Raw genomic sequence first — 9786 nt, forward strand, 5'->3', positions numbered from 1 at the left:
TGACGAGCAGTCAAAGATTTTAGCTCGGCAGATAGAGAGGTATGTAAAGAGGAAGATCAAAATTGCCTTGGCACCTATGACAGCCGCTTCCAACTAGGCCCAGGAGTTATATCAGGCGAGACTTGATAGGTTTGAGGCACGGTTGGTTGCTTTGGAGTGTGCAGGCCCAGGTGGTAATTTGACAGGTATGAGAGTTGAGCTAGACTAGCTAAAGGCCTATATGCTATCATTATAGACCCGTGAGCAGAGTGTTGTGGAAGAGCCTCCTCAGCCAAGAAAAGTGGACCTTTCATCGTTGATAAATGTGATGAGTTTGATGCCCGAAGAAGATACCGCACACCGAACGGACAGAGGGAAACAGGTAGCGGGAGATGAAGTTCCTCGGGTCACAAAGTTGGAGATGCTGGCCCGGACAGTGGAGGAGAAGGAGGAGCATATTCAGATTTCCACGGAGAGATCTATGTTTGACAATCGCCCTCCGGCATCGATGAGCATTATTATTGGCACATCCTCTAGTAGCACCACGAGGGACGAGTCTGCACTAGCCCCAGTCCAGACATAAGGGGGACCAGTGCCTCCGACTGACCTTAGCACCTAGTGCTGCCAGGTATCCCTTACCCTTAGAATATTTACAGTTGATGCATTGGGGATATTGCATGATTTTCAGTTGGGGGTGGGGATTTCTGGCATTGTTGTTGTGTAAATATTTGTTTAGGAACCTCCTCGGCTTTTCTTTGCCAGAGTTCTTTTCCTGAGGGGTTTTGTTTGTGAAACTGGCATGTCTAGGTTGTTGCTTAGGTTGAGTAGAGTAGTTTTGACTTAGTTAGTTTTGTTCTGTAACTTTTGGCATGTTGTTTGTGGTTTGTTGAAAATTATGGACCCCTCGAAAATTTGAAAATTGCATACTTAGAAACACCTAGTGATTGATATGAATTGAATCTTTGTACGACATTATTATTATTGGGGTATTGCGGGCAACGAATGAATACTTAGGAGGTCACAATTGTATATGATCGTCCTTATGCCAATGTGTGTGTGAGCTGTTAGTTTTGTTCTATGTATGCATATATAATCTACAACTTTCCCGGTTAGTCATGTTTGAATCCGACAGTTGATTTGGTTGTGAGATGATCTTAGGCTTTCTTTGAGTAAATAGTCACTTTTCCTAAACAAGCCTGACCATATAATTGTAAATATCCCTAGTTTTCCCTTTTTGAGCTTTTTTGACCTTTTTCTTGGCTAGCCAATAATGGAACCTTACCCTTTGTGAAAATAATCCATTTTCGCACCCGTTCCCTCCTTGATGCTACTAGATAGATGAGGCAAAATGCCTAAGTTGGGGTGAAATAAATGTGAAGTAGGTGTTAGAAACATAAGTTGGGGGTGCCGGAGGTTGCTAGTTGGTATTCGATGTGGTGGTTGCAATAAAAGAAAAAAAAGAAAAAAAAAAAGAAAAAGCATAAAATGGTAACACAAAAATAATTGTAAGTTGTTTAGGAATAAAACCACATCGAGGTTGGGACCTCGAAGGAGAATGAAAGAGGGATTAAATAAGAGGCAAACTAAGGTGAAGTGATGTTGTAGCCTTCAAGGAGGGTGAGTCACTAATACCTAAAAACTATCCTACCCGTCCTAAGCCTACATTACAAGCCAAAACAAGTCCTAATATGATCACAACCGAACGAACCTAGGATGAAAATAGAGAAAGTAAGGGCAAGCTTATGGTATTAGTATGTGTAGATATGAATTTCGTTGTGAGTGTGAGTGTTTTCTCTTCTCTTTCGTCTTCGTCCCATTATTGTTATATATATGTGTGTTGGGACATTCTTTGGTCTATGTGAGAGCATAAGGAGTACGAGTACTCATTGTCAAGAGCAGTGACAATAGGACGATTAGGACAGCAAAGGAATTCACCTCCCGAATCCCAAGTAACACCATCGCATAAGAATTGAGCTCACTTGAGGAATAGTATGGTAAGGACCAATGATCAGATAAGGGGAAACGGGCACGGAAACGGGCAATGACAAAATAACCAAAGATTGAGACATCAGAGTAAGACAGGCACTAAGTCGAAGTCCATAACCATAAGGAATGGGGTAAGCGTAAAACCTATGGTCATTAAGAAGGTGTCACACGAAGAACGATTAATGTGAAAATGACCTAAGACGAGAACGACAGTAAGTAGATGCCATCAGCAACCTAAGGACTGGAAGAACCAGAAATAAAATTTCCCAAGTATTAGCCAGATCCAAGAAGCATAACGTAATTTTGTCACCAAGAGCAGGCCAAGCATTATCGACACCCCCGAGGGCAGATATTAGATAAAGAATGAGGGAAGAAACTTTTCGAGTAAAGACGTAAGATTAATGTAAGGGTATGGAAGTTGGGAACGTTATTGCAAGAATTAAGAATAGTCATGAGGACTCCGAAGGCAGCCAGGAGGAAAATGCACCAATGAAAGAGTACCCCGTACTACACTAACTCAATGACAACAAGCAGTAATTGTCACAACCCAACCCCGTAGGCCGTGACTAGTGCCCGAGATGGACACTCGAATATATTTACTAACCAAACTCTACTTGCGTTTAGCATATTAAGGACTTTCATACATACAGGACAATATAGCATTAAAATTGTTACTTATAATATTGCACACAAACCGGTTAGGTTATCATAGTGTAGAGAAGTGCCAAACGTGAACCATATCAATATACCGAACAAGTACGACCCACGACCCACATACATGTCTACAGGCCTCTAAAAGTAACAACCACATCATATGGCGGGACAGGGCCCCGCCGTACCCTAAAATAGTCATATGTATATGTATATACAATAGAAGGATCTGTACCAAAAGTATAGGCTCCGGAACAAGGGAGCACTCCAAACAGCAGAATGGATGTCCTAGGCTGACGGGTCACCGCAACGAACGTCTGTACCTGCGGGCATGAAACGCAGCCCCCGAAGAAAAGGGGGTCAGTACGGAATATGTACTGAGTATGTAAGGCATGAAATGTAATTAGTTAAATCACGACTGCAACAGAGATTCCAGGAAACAAGTATGATAATCAAGAAATCGCTGTACCTGAGCATTACGAAACCAAAAACATGCGTACCACTGTCACATACCGTACCCGGCCCATTATGGGAAGCGGTGGATAAAATCATGTCATCATATCAGCATACTATCATGTCATCATGCATATATACATATATATATATATATATATATATATATATATATATATATATATATATATATATATACCGTACCCGGCCCTCTAGTGAGGGACTCGGTGAATGAAGTCATACCGTACCTGGCCCATCATGGGACTCGGTGCCATAATCATGTCATCATATACATATACCGTACCCGGCCCATCACGGGACTCGGTGCCATAATCATGTCATCATATACATATACCGTACCCGGCCCTCTAGTGAGGGGCTCGGTGAACAATGCAGTGGAGTGCGCACGAGAACATGTCCTGGCCCGGGACTCAGTGGAAGACACATTGAGGCGTGCACGAGCAGAGTAGTGAGAAACTATATGCATATAAAACAAATTTTAAGACTCGATGGATAAGTACGTAAATCGACACTTGAGGATCATAAACACGTTTCAAGTCAATCCGAGTTAGTATGAGAAAGTTATGGACGATATCCCTTACAGAAACCTCTTTGAACGTTTCATAAGCTATCTTTGGAAAATCAAGGTAATAGTCATATCAAGTACCTTTTAAATATCACTATGGATCAATTCAAAATAGAACTTTTGGAGCCATACACACGTATTAAGACATAGCAAAACGGTTTTCGGAAGTCAAGAACATTAGCCATCCTAGTGGCTCTAGGAATAGGAGTTTGTTTGAAATCATACATATATGTTGCCTATTCGTTTCACAAGGATCATGCCAAAAGAAAGAAAGGGTAAGCCTTACATACCTTGCCCGCTTCCTACGCTAATCCAACTTAAGTCTCGGCTTTCGCAAGATCAACAATAACGTCATTAAATATCAAACGTTAGCTACAAGTACTTAGGAATTCAATCCTAAGCTAGCACTTGTCTACGGAAATTTGGGCAGCATTTCCCCTGTAAATTGAACAACCCCTAGAATTCAACTCGGCCAAATCATCAACAACAATACCAACAACCATATTAACAACATCAACAACTAATTCCAAACACATTCTAACATTAGCAACTCCCTTTTACATAATTCGACGGCATTCCATTTACATTCACTTCAACTACATACAATCAAGCTAATACCAATGCTCGCACACTCAAACACTAATCCGAAACCATTCAAACAAGACTCAAGAACACTTCAAACAATTGGCACAATATTCAAAATAATCTAACCAATATGCCACCTTACCCGAAAACTTCCAAGTCCACTAGGAACAACCACAACACATTTCCTTCTTTCAAATTCATGAACTACACCAACAATTCACACACTAACAACATTATTTTCCATAAATACAAGAAGACTACATTCAAATCACATTGGCTTCTAAAACATCCCACAACAATTTCAATATCAATTTGAATCATTAAACTCTCATTTTTATCATAGAATCCATGACGACAACAACCAAAATACTAGAAAAATTAGTTCATTCCTTGCCATACAAAGAAGCCCACATTCGGCCACCACCCCAACACACAAGTTTCATGGTTTTCATCCATTTCCACATACTACAACATATAAAAAACATTCATAACATATGAAAAAAAGGACTAAACCTTACCTTTCTTCACTACACTTCTCAACTTGGCTAGGGTGGTAATAGTGCACAAATAAGTGTTTTGCTTGCTCCAACAACCACTCCACGTTAAAGAGGACCTTCTAATTGGTTGAATTGCTAGAAGAAAATATATTTTTTTTGTGATAAATTTTTCCAAGGTGTTGCTCGGCTACACCATGGCCGAATGGCTCTCTTTGTTTTTCTCCAAGTTTCTTGAATTTTCTAAGTGTGGAAGATGAAGAATATGACTAATAAGTCATCTAATATACACATATATAATTCATCCATGTGGGCCAAGGCCCACCCCACCTTACACGGCCACTTGGCCTTTTTTTTGTTCAAGAATTTTAAGTTCTCATAATTCACTTTTAACCCCAAACTTCCCTTAATATTTTCATGAGCCACCTTGTGAATTTCCCTTTTTACCCCTAGCCTTTCTTAATATTTCCACATCAATAATTTTCATAAACAACTTGTGTATTAAACAAGATCAAAATATAAACTTTCTCTTAACTTCTCGCACTTATCTTGAAATGTCCGACTGTACGAAATATGGGATATAACAGTAATAAAGGATAAAAAGGGGAAAATAAGGACAAAGGAAGGCTGGGGAAGACTCTAAGGATAACCGAGTAAGTCCATTGATCATCAGGCGAAGAAAATACGGACACTATCAACAGTATGCCATAGTACGACGGACCATAATAAGAGAGGACCCCATACTTTAAAGGGCTTATGGAAGTACATGTATACACCGCACAACTTGCCGTGTGCATGACAAATCCAAGTAAATCAGGAAGGACAAAAGCGACAAACGAGGTGTTTACGCGGACAGAGAAAGAAAGGTTTGTTCAAGATAGCCGAAGGTACTTGAGGCCATCCATACCAGACAATGAAGTAGACTCAGTAGTTATGACTGGTCGGAAGGTAGTAGCTAGAGGAGAAGACGAAGGATATAAGGAGTAATGAAAGGAGGATCTAGATTCAAGAGATAATCGACTGAGAAAGCCTTCAGAATAAGTGTTGGTGTATACAAGCACGCTTAAGTCCAATATAGCGTCTGCCCCATGGAATGATATCGGCATTCTGGGAGAACAGACCCGACAAGTGAGGGAACCCTTCAACTGTTAACATTCGAGGACGAATGGTATTAGGGGGGAGAATGTTACACCCTTCCCTCTCGGAGCATGAGAACGCCACATATTTCACCATATTAATGGAATATCAGAGATGTCCCATCAAGTTTTGGAAGGTACAAACCATGGGAAATATGTAACAATGAAGTAAATGATGAATTATGATCTCGTAAGCCGTAACCGAGAAGGACAACCTTGGAACTAGGGGACATGACCCTTATCAAGTATAATTAATGATAAATATCATGTATGGGAAGTTTCGGAAGGTTCCGGGAACAAGAGGATTGAAGAAAAGAAAGTTAGTAAGACTTTGGAACAAGTTGATATAAATTCGGAAGCTAAATTTAGTCCAAATAAATGGGAGTGTAATGTTCAACATACAAGGATTTTTGAGGTGTTTCAAGAGCCTAAAATGAAGTTCGTCGAGTCTAAAATCCAACGCAATAAACCGTTCATCCATGCGACATCAAAGTAGGAAGTTATGAGCATTTTAAAAGGAACTGCCAGAAGCCCGCGAACCTACGCAGAAATTCTAGAAACGAGTTAAAAGCCCACTAATTTCGGCCCACTAAGCCAAACCCGATCCACACACATATAAATACCCCCACTAACTCACCATTTCACCCATTTCACCCCTAAAACATCAGATTTACATCCATAAGCAAACCTTAGAGAGAGATTAGGGGTATTTTGGCATAAATTTTGGTAAGATCTAGTGGAGATTACGGCTCGGGAGGTGCGTAACGCTTCGTAGACCTCAGCTTTTCCATCATGGCGTCGTAGGAAGAGGTGAAATCCCTCCATGCAATCTGGTCCTTGAAGTTTCCAAGACAAATTAGGTAAATCCCGCTCCTTCTTTGGTAATTGAGTTAATATGTAGTAATACTTACTAGATTATCGCATATTAAGTTGAATTGATCGAAAAAGTGAGATTATCCTCGTTATGGGTGTTACGGGTGGATTTTTATGAATATTGATTTGAATGGAGGCTGTGGATGTTGATTCTTGAGTAGTGTTGTTGTTGTTGTTGTTGTTGTTATTGACGGTTGTTATTGTTATGATTCCTCACTTCTTTCTCTCATTCAAAACCGTGCATGAGACTTTCATCTCACAAGTCTCCTAAGTGATAAAAGAAAGAAGAAGGGCCAAGAAATATTAAATGGTGATGTAGGCGGGGGTTTCCGAGAAATACAAATAACCTCTGGTTTTTTTCAGATGCCGGATCAGGTGTATCATAAGGGATTTGCCTTTTCTATTGATTCCTGCAGATTGGATCAAAAACAATTCTTGAATGAGAACTCAAGTAATTATCCTTTGTTCTCTTAATTGAGTTGCAATTAAACTCGGCCCAATCTTTTACTAAAAGGATTGAGCCGAATACAACAAAGATTTTATTGCATATACTTTGACTAAGTATATACTTACCTAGATATTCAAGATTTGAAATACAAAATATAGAAAACTAAATCAAAATCTAAGACTCAAATCTTTCCATTGTTGTCTTGGATCCACAATTAATCCTACGGATCCTTAGGATTGGTATATTCTTTTCTATCCTGTAGTTTGTAGTTTCCCTGAATCAAGCCAAGTATCACAACTCTTTCTACCCATCCTCTATATTGTCCCCTTTGTTTCGTGTTGAAATAGAACCTTAATTTATTACTTATTATTAGAATTAGATTTTAGATTGTTAGATTAATTAGTGATTAGATATTAGTATTAGACGAGATTTTACGAAAAAATTCTCCACTAATTCTTTGATTCCAGTTAGTAAGAGGGATCTTGAACTAAGAAATAGACCCTAGAAGCTAAAAAAGGCTATCCTGAGCAATTGCAAAAATCGGGTTCATTGATATTCCTGGTATAGTAGATGCTATCACACATACAATCATACTCAATTCGATGGAATTGTTTAATCTTAAAGTGGATCTTCTATAATTTTGCACGTGAGGGGTTATTTCTTGGTTTCGTCCAGTCATTAATAACTTGATTATTTTTAGATAATAGTAGATAGAAACAACGCTTGTAAGGAGTCCTTTTAAAACCAAGAAATATAGGCCTGCCTTCCATCCACACCAGAATAAATAGAGTTTTCCGAAAAAACCTGCTAGTGAAGGAAGACCTCCTAGGGAAAATTTCTATCTACTATTATCTAAAAATAATCAAGTTATTAATGACTGGACGAAACCAAGAAATAATCCCTCACGTGCAAAATTATAGAAGATCCCCTTTAAGATCAAACAATTCCATCGAATTGAGTATGATTGTATGTGTGATAGCATCTACTATACCAGGAATATCAATGAACCCGATTATTGCAATTGCTCAGGATAGCCTTTTTTAGCTTCTAGGGTCTATTTCTTAGTTCAAGATCCCTCTTACTAACTGGAATCAAAGAATTAGTAGATCTGTTCCGCCCAAAATGGGAATGGGCTAGGGTTATGAACTTATAATCTGATGATCGAGTCGATTCCATGATTATAAGTTCATTCCATACTGGACCAGGCCGGAATAGGGTTATATACATTATCATTATGAAAAGGGGTCATTCGGGCCTTTCTAAATAGATACTATGTTTACATATGGATTCCTACATCGTTACATTCCATTTAGGATTAGGAATACGCGTAATCGGACCTGCTTTTTACATATCTCTATTGGGACCCTATTCACCTCTTTGAGTGAATCGAGAAATAGGATCCCAAGTACCCGGATCAATCAAAAGTTCAATTCTATCCGAACTGCTCATTTTCAAATGATATCCACATTGTTCACAAATATTCATTTTTGTTTTCAAAAATTTCTTATAATTTAATCCATAACAATTTTCGCATTGAACCCACAAATGCTTGTATTTTTGAGTTACCTCGAGATCATTAGAACTTTCTCTTATAGTTAAATCACTGCCCTTCGTGCGAGTTCGTCTACTGGAACCCTCGTTTTCACTACTATTTCGACTTTCACTACCACAAATGGTTCTATAAATGTAACTATCACCGTAATTCTCACTACCATTAGAATCCCCTAGAGTAGTAAAATATATCTTTAGTTCATTTCATATATAACTAGCACTAGTCAATATCTAATATCACATATACATGTCTTTCTTCCATAACATAAACCAAGCATTCATCTTAGATTCAATCCTATTCGAGAATCAAGCGTCGAAACGTCTAGAAGGGTTGGCTTATAGTTATTCAAGTACAGATACCTCCCTCTCCTAACCGACCCTTTCTAAAATACTCAAAAAATCCCTTTTTTGTAAATTCTTTTGAACCTTACCTTTTCTTATTATTCCACCTAGATAAATCTAAATGGACAAATTGATTAGGCCGAATAATTCCCTATGTATAGAATATAGAAATATCAGTATTTGATTGATCTAACTTCATGCAATTTCAATTTGTTAATAATTAATAAGAATGAATAAATTCAGAATATTGTTTCCTGATATCTCAATTGGTCAAATTCGAAATCAAGTGTCTCCTTTCGATGAATGATCGAAAGAACCACTTTAAGTAATGAATATTATTCAGATTTTGAGACGAAAGAACTCCTTTGCTATCAAAATATCCAATATTTTGAAAAAATTTCACTGATTACCCATAGTCAGGAATAGAATAATTGAGGGAAAGATATTACGATGATAAAAAAAATGACGGGCAAAAGATAAATTGGATAGTTCTCATTGTTTAATTAAGAAATCCAATTTTTGGTCATTAAAGAATACAAAAGAAAGAATTTCAAATTTACAAGATACGGTCTATCTGGATCTAAAGTGTCAATTCCAACAAATATTGAACTAAAAAAAAAAATCTTGATTTCAAAAAGGTTTGCCATCTGAGATGAATATATTATTTCGATTTGTTATTTGTTATTAAATTGCGTGGGTTTT

Source organism: Lycium barbarum, chromosome 11 (assembly GCF_019175385.1).
Source record: "Lycium barbarum isolate Lr01 chromosome 11, ASM1917538v2, whole genome shotgun sequence".
Taxonomy (NCBI): domain Eukaryota; kingdom Viridiplantae; phylum Streptophyta; class Magnoliopsida; order Solanales; family Solanaceae; genus Lycium; species Lycium barbarum.